This window comes from Gnatocerus cornutus, unplaced genomic scaffold, assembly GCF_029298725.1.
Source record: "Gnatocerus cornutus isolate USDA-ARS CGAHR unplaced genomic scaffold, icGnaCorn1.1 ctg00000063.1, whole genome shotgun sequence".
NCBI classification, from domain to species: domain Eukaryota; kingdom Metazoa; phylum Arthropoda; class Insecta; order Coleoptera; family Tenebrionidae; genus Gnatocerus; species Gnatocerus cornutus.
Window position 1 is genome coordinate 316,176 of NW_028275408.1, and position 8,346 is coordinate 324,521.

Genomic DNA, 8,346 nt, shown 5'->3' on the forward strand with positions numbered 1-8,346 from the left:
TGTGAATACAGGTTGTGAGGTTAGGTTACGTTAGGTGAAACTCTATAAATGTCAAATTTTAAATTGAATTTGAAAATCAAGTGGCAAGTCGTGGTTACAAAACCGTTACCAATCGTGTAACACGAAAACTCTTAGATCTGGAAAATTTAATTTTTTTATTAAAAAAAGAGTGCAAATTCGAAAAAAATAGTATAAAGGACTTGTTTTATAATGGCATTGGTGCACTCGATCGCCATTACAAAACACGTTTTTTAATATACTATTATCAAATCAGAGAAGGTGGAATACAAAATAGAAAAAAACAGCGACCCTTTTGAAATAAATGTTTAACGATAACCAAATCTTTTTACCGAATTTCAAATTCTTGATTTTTTTTAAGTATAGATCCAAGTTTTTTTGTTATGTTATTTATTTATTATTTATTTCCATATAAACAAATAAATGTTATTTTAATTAATAGTTGTTAGTACTGTAATAGATTTAGTTAACTTTGAAATATTACCATAGTTATTTCACTTTTGTCAATAGATTTTCGAGAAATAAAAACTAACGTTTTGCGCCTTTTAAAATCATTGATTCTTAACAGTACGTTCATCATTCAATAAAGTAATATTGACATAACAAGTCTTCAATTATCAAATGTCAGACGTAGATAGCATCACTCAACACAGAAAAGTGAAATCAGTGATTTAAGCATTCGTTGATGATGGTGAAAATCTTTCAGAAATTGGCACCATAGCAAAAATTCTTCAAAGTTTACCGCTAGAATTTGAACTATTTGTCCCAACTTGGAATTCATGTGATAAAGATAAAACTTTTCAAGAAAGACAGAAAAACGAAAACAAAATGTGCAAGTTTGCTTTTATTGTCAGAAGAAGGATCACTTTAAATCGGAGGGTTGGAAAAAACTGAATAAATTGAAATCACAAAGACATGAAAGTTCTAAGAATATCAACAGACTATTGGTGGGAAATATAAGAGAAAAAACAAAAGAAATAAAAATGATGGCAACATCAAAGAAGAAGGAGAAAGATAAGACAATTCTGCAAGAACAGATTAGCAAAATAGTGAAAAGTAAAGTCCAAATGAACAGTGACTTTCAACATGATGCTGCGCTGGCTCATTTCACCAGAGAGAATATGCACAATCGATCTATTAACAAAGACTAAACAATTCATTTATAAAAAAGATGGAGACTTGTGTTCATGAAGCTGTATTGAACATTTAGTTTATTTTTTTTAAATTAAATTTATTTTGATTAATTTTTTTCATTATTGTTGTTCTCTGAAACAGGTTTTCATTTAAATTATACCATTTTGTGTCGAGTTTAAACAATAAATACATGAATTTCTCAAATACCATAATATACTTCAAAAATCGATTATTTTAAACACGTAGAAGTTAAGAGAAAAAATATAGTGAATAAAAAAATAAATTCATTACACTAAAAATATACAGAGTGCGAAAAAAAAAGTTCTGACCATTTGAAAATGTTAAAAATTAAAACATCAGTTAGTTCGGGCAGCTGCTTGTGACGCAGGACCAAAATTCACTACTAAAATTGGCAGAAAAAAAGTTGAAAGCGTCCTTGCAAAAATATTGCATTTGCGATAATTGAAATTAGTTTTAAAAGATCAATTTTACTCAAACATTTGCAAAATATGAAAGAGTTATATATTAAGGCTTGACAGAAGGCCTACGCAAGCTCGACTCACCCTGTATAAACAAAATGAGTGACAATACACCGTGTTTCAACAAGATTTTCGTCTAGTCACCTCTGATTTCCCGTACAAAGCAAAAAATGCCGCTTTGCAAAGATATTGATTGGAATGTTAGTTACATAACCTGAAAATACTTTTAAAAATTGATAAGTTAGACAGTGGTTTAGGACAGCTGGATTGTTGAGGGGACAAAACTGACTCAACATTCGCTTAATTTTGCTATTTATTGTTTACATTCTTTCTCTATCGGCAATTTTGACGTTTGACAAGTGACACCATTGAAAAAAGTCCAAAGTGACAAGACTAGTAAAATGCGAGCGGCACAAAAAGATTTCATTCAAAGGCAACTAGATGAAAATCATTTTGAAATAGGCACGCTTAATTTTCATAAGTAACTATTAGATTTTTAGTTATCGAATTAAAAAAAGTCGTTAAAGAAAACAAATGATCTTAATTCATTCGTTTCCATTTTAATTAAACGCCTTCCATTGATTTAATAATTAATTTGAATGTATATAAGTACTATTGTTACGAAATACTCAATTTTCACCAAAATGAAGTTGTTAACTGCATTAGCCGTCACATTTCTTGGAGCTTTTCTATGTGATAGTGCTGAGTGCCGTATTAGATATTCGCATTACTCTAAACTTACATTTCAGACTGTGATCACAAAGTGAATGCACACAGACCCAAAGCAAAGCCAAGGTTTTTTAACGTTCTACCAGCAGTAATTAAAGATGGGGGCGGTGCGGTGTTAGGACTAATGGAAGGACTTGTCGCAGGAGTTGTTGCTGCTACAGCAGGTGGAGCAAACGCAGGCTCAAAGCTTGTAAAAAGTGCCGCAAGGAATGAAATAAAAACTCAAGAGGAAAAGGAAAGTAGTTGTCTGCTGAACAATCAGTATTTAAATTTTTAAATACAACTAATTGTGATCTGTTGGTTTGCTTAATTTTTGTATTTTGAACCCAGTTAAAATGCTAAAAAAGATGTTTTATAAGGAATAAAATTTGTCCACTGGGAAGGTTTTCATATGGAGTTGAACAAACACCACATGTTATGTAATCTAAATACGAGGGAAATGGGGTGAGTACTTAATACACATCATAATGAGAAAAGTTGAGTGATGCTGTTGCCTGCAATTTACAGCCTCAAATCCAGCTAGTAATTTCCAGCGGGTGATAATAATGCAGTACTTTGTTTCAAAATTAATGGAAAAGAACTTCATGACTGCGCTAAAAACCTACGCAGCTTAAGGTCACTAGATGAAAATCATAATTTTATAAGACAATATAAGCAATAGTAGATTACATACCGAAGTGAAAAGTGTTTCATTCCTGTCGAGGATAAGTTTGATGCCCGAGAGCGCAGCTCCAGTTCCCAGTTTAAAAGAAAACTTGCAACAAGGTATTTCACTAAATATTGAAAGTTATGACAATGGGGAGAATGCACATTTTTGAATTTTGATGAAAATCGATAGTTTTCATGTCGTATAATATGATGTTGCTAATAGAAAAATTGTAAAAAAATTGTTTATAATTTTTTAAGCGTTTTTAAAAGTCCGATTCGAACGAGATTGGAAAACATACCTATCAGCGAGGCTAGCTTTGTGACGTCACATCTCAGCTTCGCTCAATTATTAGCAGAGCCGTGCGTTTGTATTACTAGAATTCGATTGCCGTCTTTATAATTGAAAATGGGGTCAAAACAGTGGTGTTTTGTGCCAGGATGTAAAAGTGCTAGTATTAATGCACCCGAAAAAATATTTATAACAGTTCCTTAAGACAATAAGAAGAAAAAAAATGCTTTTCGGCCGCGAGATGTTCGATGTCTGATGTTTCTATAACGTGTAATATTTTAAATTTATTGAAATTAATTATGTTATTACCCATAATACATGCAGGTATTACATTTTTTGATTGACTTTATCTCTAGTCCACATGCTACATACACTGACTTTATTTATTACAGTGCTTTATACAAACTTATAAACAATGAATATTTTGCTAAAACTGAAGACTTTTGTTATATCCGAAACAACTGCCAATTGTACCTTTTCTCAAAGACTTGAAGTGTTGGGGGTTTTAATAAAAAAATCCTTTGGTCTAACGAAAAAACTATTCGAATAAATTTACCAATTTAGTTGCGACTTTTATTGTATAGAGTAGTCTATCTAGTATGTCCCCGGATTGAATTTGCAAAAAAAAAACTTTATTTTTAATTTTACGCATAAATCACGGAATAAATAGTTTTTGCTTAAATTAAAACTTATCAGAATGTGTTTCTAAAACCGTAAAAACCAAAAACTAACAAAGAATTTTTTTATTTTTAATTATGCAACAAATGCCAAAAGAATAAAATTTATTCCTTAATTTAAACCAATATTTGATTAACCCAACCTCTTTCAGCACATAGTTCAATAATTCTAACTCGTAATTCGGCTGTTTCGAATTTTATCGGATGCAACTGCATTTATTATCCCAGTTTTAAATACTTACCCATTATTGAATAAATTGTCGTTTAATCTTTAATGCACTATTTGATATTTTGAATTCACAGCCTACTATTAAGTACTTACGATTAGAAAATTCAATAAATAAAAAGATGAAAAAATTGATTTTAAGAGTACAAACTAATAATTTTGAAATTTTAATTGCAGATTTATCTGGTTTGAATTAAGCAAAAATGTTTTTTTTTTTTTTGTAAAATGTTTTTTCTTTCTCTTGTGAACTCAATCCGGGGACATTCTGTATAGTGGATTGTATAGAAATTAAAAATTAAAAAAACAACAAAAGCTTTGGATCAGCTATTGTTATTAATTTGGTCTGATAATAAAAAATCCAATACAGTAAACCACCTATTTAATTTCTACCAAATTATTGAATTATAAATTTTCTTGCGAATACGGAGAGCGTATTCTTCATAATAATTATTTCCGAATATAGAAAATAATAGATGGTTATTTATATCGTAGGTACATAAATAAAATTCAATCAAATCAGAATAGATCAAAATGTAAAAACCATATTTTTTCTACAAAGATGTTAAGAGATAGAAAGAAATAATAAATCTGACTGTGTATTCGTAGAAATTATCGTTAAATGCGGTAAATGCGATAAATGCGCCCGCCGACCGAGAATGATGCAAAGCAAAAATGTGAATAAAAGTGTGAAAGTAGACCAGTTGAATAAGAAACATCAACATAATAATTATAATTGTATTTCTCTTGGATAATAAAAACCCAACCATTCATTGTAAACTGACATATCAAGTTAAAGAAAGATGTAGTTACCGCGACACTTTCACCGCAAAGTTAGGATTTCTTGATAAAAAATCCCATATCATTTGCACATCTACGTGTCTCAAATTGTGTGTGTCGGCTTTTTGAAATCCCGTTTCCATTGTGTATAAATTCTTTTGCAAAAACAATCATAAATTGCAACGCTGGTGTTAAACAAATGTTCTGCATACGGAATTCCATCAGTAGGCGGAGCGCGTAGCTGAGATGTGACGTCAAACCAATGAAAAAGTGTTTCAGCTCCCGCCTGAATATTTAAATTTCTTTAGCCAATTTTGGCAAAACCGTCATGTATTTTTCAAAAATTTTTGCACCACTGCGTTATTTGAACAATATTCTACAAAATTTGGTACAAAAACATATAGGTTACATTTTTTGCATTCTCCCTATTCCACTTTTAACTTTTACTTTAATAACACGCCATAAACTTTGTTATAACTGTGTAGGGGAGAGGGGGGCATAGTGGGGTACTTAACATTCAATTAGCCACGCATGTTAAAATAATAGAAATTAACAATTTTTTTTTACTAAATATCATAGACTAATGTATTGCGGATGATTTTTGTTGAACTTTTTTTGATTTCCATAAAAAACTTACGACTTGTGAGCATTATTTTAAAAAATGGGGTAAAGTGGGGTATCCTATGGGGAAATCAAATTTTTGAATTACTGTGTACCTACTTAGAAAAAGTAACATTTTAAAATTACTTAGGTATCAATGCCAATTGCACATAAATGAGCAGGTTCATCATAATTAGCCACAACATTTGTATGACTAAATTTGAAAAAAACTTGCTCCCTAACTTCGCGAATTTTTTAACGAAAACACTGAATTTCACATTTTGTTTTATAAAACATATAGGTTTTCACATTTTGTTTTATAAAACACACGTGGTTAACTGTCAACTAACAACCAATCAAAACACGCTATTCGACTTTTTTCACAGCGTTTGATTTGAGCAGCAGGAGTGTTACCCCGCTATGCCCCGGTACCCCACTATGCCCCCCTCTCCCCTACTTCTGGTTGGCTCTGTTAATAAATGTTATAGACAGTAATTCACTTTTTAAAACAAAAATGTGTCTTTGAAGATAATAACCTGTCAAAAAAATTCGATTGCGATCACCATTTACGCCCGTTAGAAAAGTTGATTGCATAACCCAGCTATTTTAGTTTAAAAATTTTTAGTTTAAAAATATAATATCTACAACTTGCGATAATGTGGACAATTCATCTAACTATAAATACATTCGACTAAAAAGTGTTGAGTTAATCGATTTCGAAGAAAAATTGATGAAAAAATACAAGGAAAATAGTGCGCCTCGGATTGTAGTTACCATGCCACCATAATAACCATCAGTTGTTTAAAATAAACACAAACAATTTGTCGGTTTTTTGCATCAAATGCAAAATCCTCAAATAATTGCAGAAAACTCAAAGAAAATTGTACAGGGTGATTCTTATTAATATTAATCAAAAGGTGCGACGAGCATCACCAAGAGAGATTTTCCGGTAGTTGCTAGAGACGAACCTGTCAATTTTATGAACCTCCTAAATCCGAACCCCCTAGTATCCGAATAACTCTATAAACCGAACGGGTTCCAGGCTCCCCTGCTTACCGCCCACGTGATCGATCATGGGTCAGTTGTTTTGTTTTAGTGTTTCTGTATATTATTCACGAGTAAACATTATGTAATTTTGACCCCGTGAAAACAAAACTTTGATTTAGGCGAGAAAGCAAAAATTTTGGACTTGAATGGTCGAAAACAAACAGCTTCTAAAGCAGTCAAGAATTTGAATATTACAATCCAGTGGGCTGAAGAAGAAAACAGCAAAGACAGAACGAAGATAATGTTGCTTTGCGCATAAATTTCCTGAAACATAATAAACTAAATGCAATAATAATGTTCATATGAATACTAAAACTATTGTGTGATTCATTAAATTTCCATTCGCAGTTGGCTTTGAGAAAAAAATTCATGTCGTAACTAACATCATTACAGTAGTTTCGACTTAATATTTGCGAGATTTGCTAGTTATCGAACAAGAAGTCAACACACGTCCAAAATACACGGCCTACCTAGAATGGAAATTTAATGAATCACACGATAGTTTTTATCTATACACGAAAAACTTCTATAATCCGAACGAGCTCGTAATCCGAACGACCCCTTTCACCAATCTGATTTAGATTATCATATCAGCTCTAGTTTTGTTTTGATTTTCAATTGTTTTTCTGAATTTTTAAAAAACGAAACAAGAAAAGAAAAATCAAAAATCAGGCGGTCCAATTTAATCAAATTTCAACTTTGACAACATGTTATCCTCAAAAACCGTCACCTTCAATTTTCCCCTAATTGTCACCCTAAAGAATTGAAAGCCAGATTTACACCCAAGAATTTTCGAAAAATTACACAGCAATGAGCTGGACTTTAAAATAACATCGATTTTGAATGAATTTGAGGACTAATAATTTCGAAAATACAGTATTTTTACACCAGGTTTGGCCTGAAATTTGACATAAAAGAAACTATTTTTTCGAAAACTAGAGATGATCTTGAAAAACGTACTACCGTTTCGTAACCAGAACGCCTTGTATATCCAGAAACCCCTTTAACATCTTTGAAAAAAAAAGTACAAACGAATTTACACTGTTTGCAATAAATAAATACTGCAAGTTTCTGTCATGCGAGTCGGGTGAATTCGGGCTTTTGCAATTTCTCACAGACCACAAGAAAATCTCAAAATCAACCTCAATCAACCTTCACTTAATACTCTGTGCTTATCGGCCCTCTGTTATCGTCTAGACAAGAACATTTTGAAGCACTTGGTCATGCAGACGCTTCGGAAAATTTCTAGTTAAAAAATATACTCACCCCAAGACAGCTAGAAAAATATCATCTGCAACAACCACAAAGGCAAACACCATCTTCAGTTCACAACACGACACAATTCTAAACCGCTTTAAACTTTCACTAAATTTTTTACAACACCAGAATCTTTCAACGGCTTCCAAACAAAAACAAAACCATCGTTGCCATAATAACTGTGGGTAAGGTAGAACGCTGCTAAATCAAAGTAAATTTTATTATTTTATTGATAGATGGCGCGGCGAGAACTTTACTTTTTGGTCGAAAATCGTTTAATTCAATTAATTGGATTTTTCAAAATTGATGAGAACTGTCACATCTGACATTTATAAATTTCGTCATCAGTCAATTCTGTCAATTCTATAGTTGGTGCACAAAAAATACACAAGGTGGGGCTGCATAAAAAATGTTTTAATATGATTTTAAAAATAGAAATATTGCCTTAATTGAGATAATAATTGA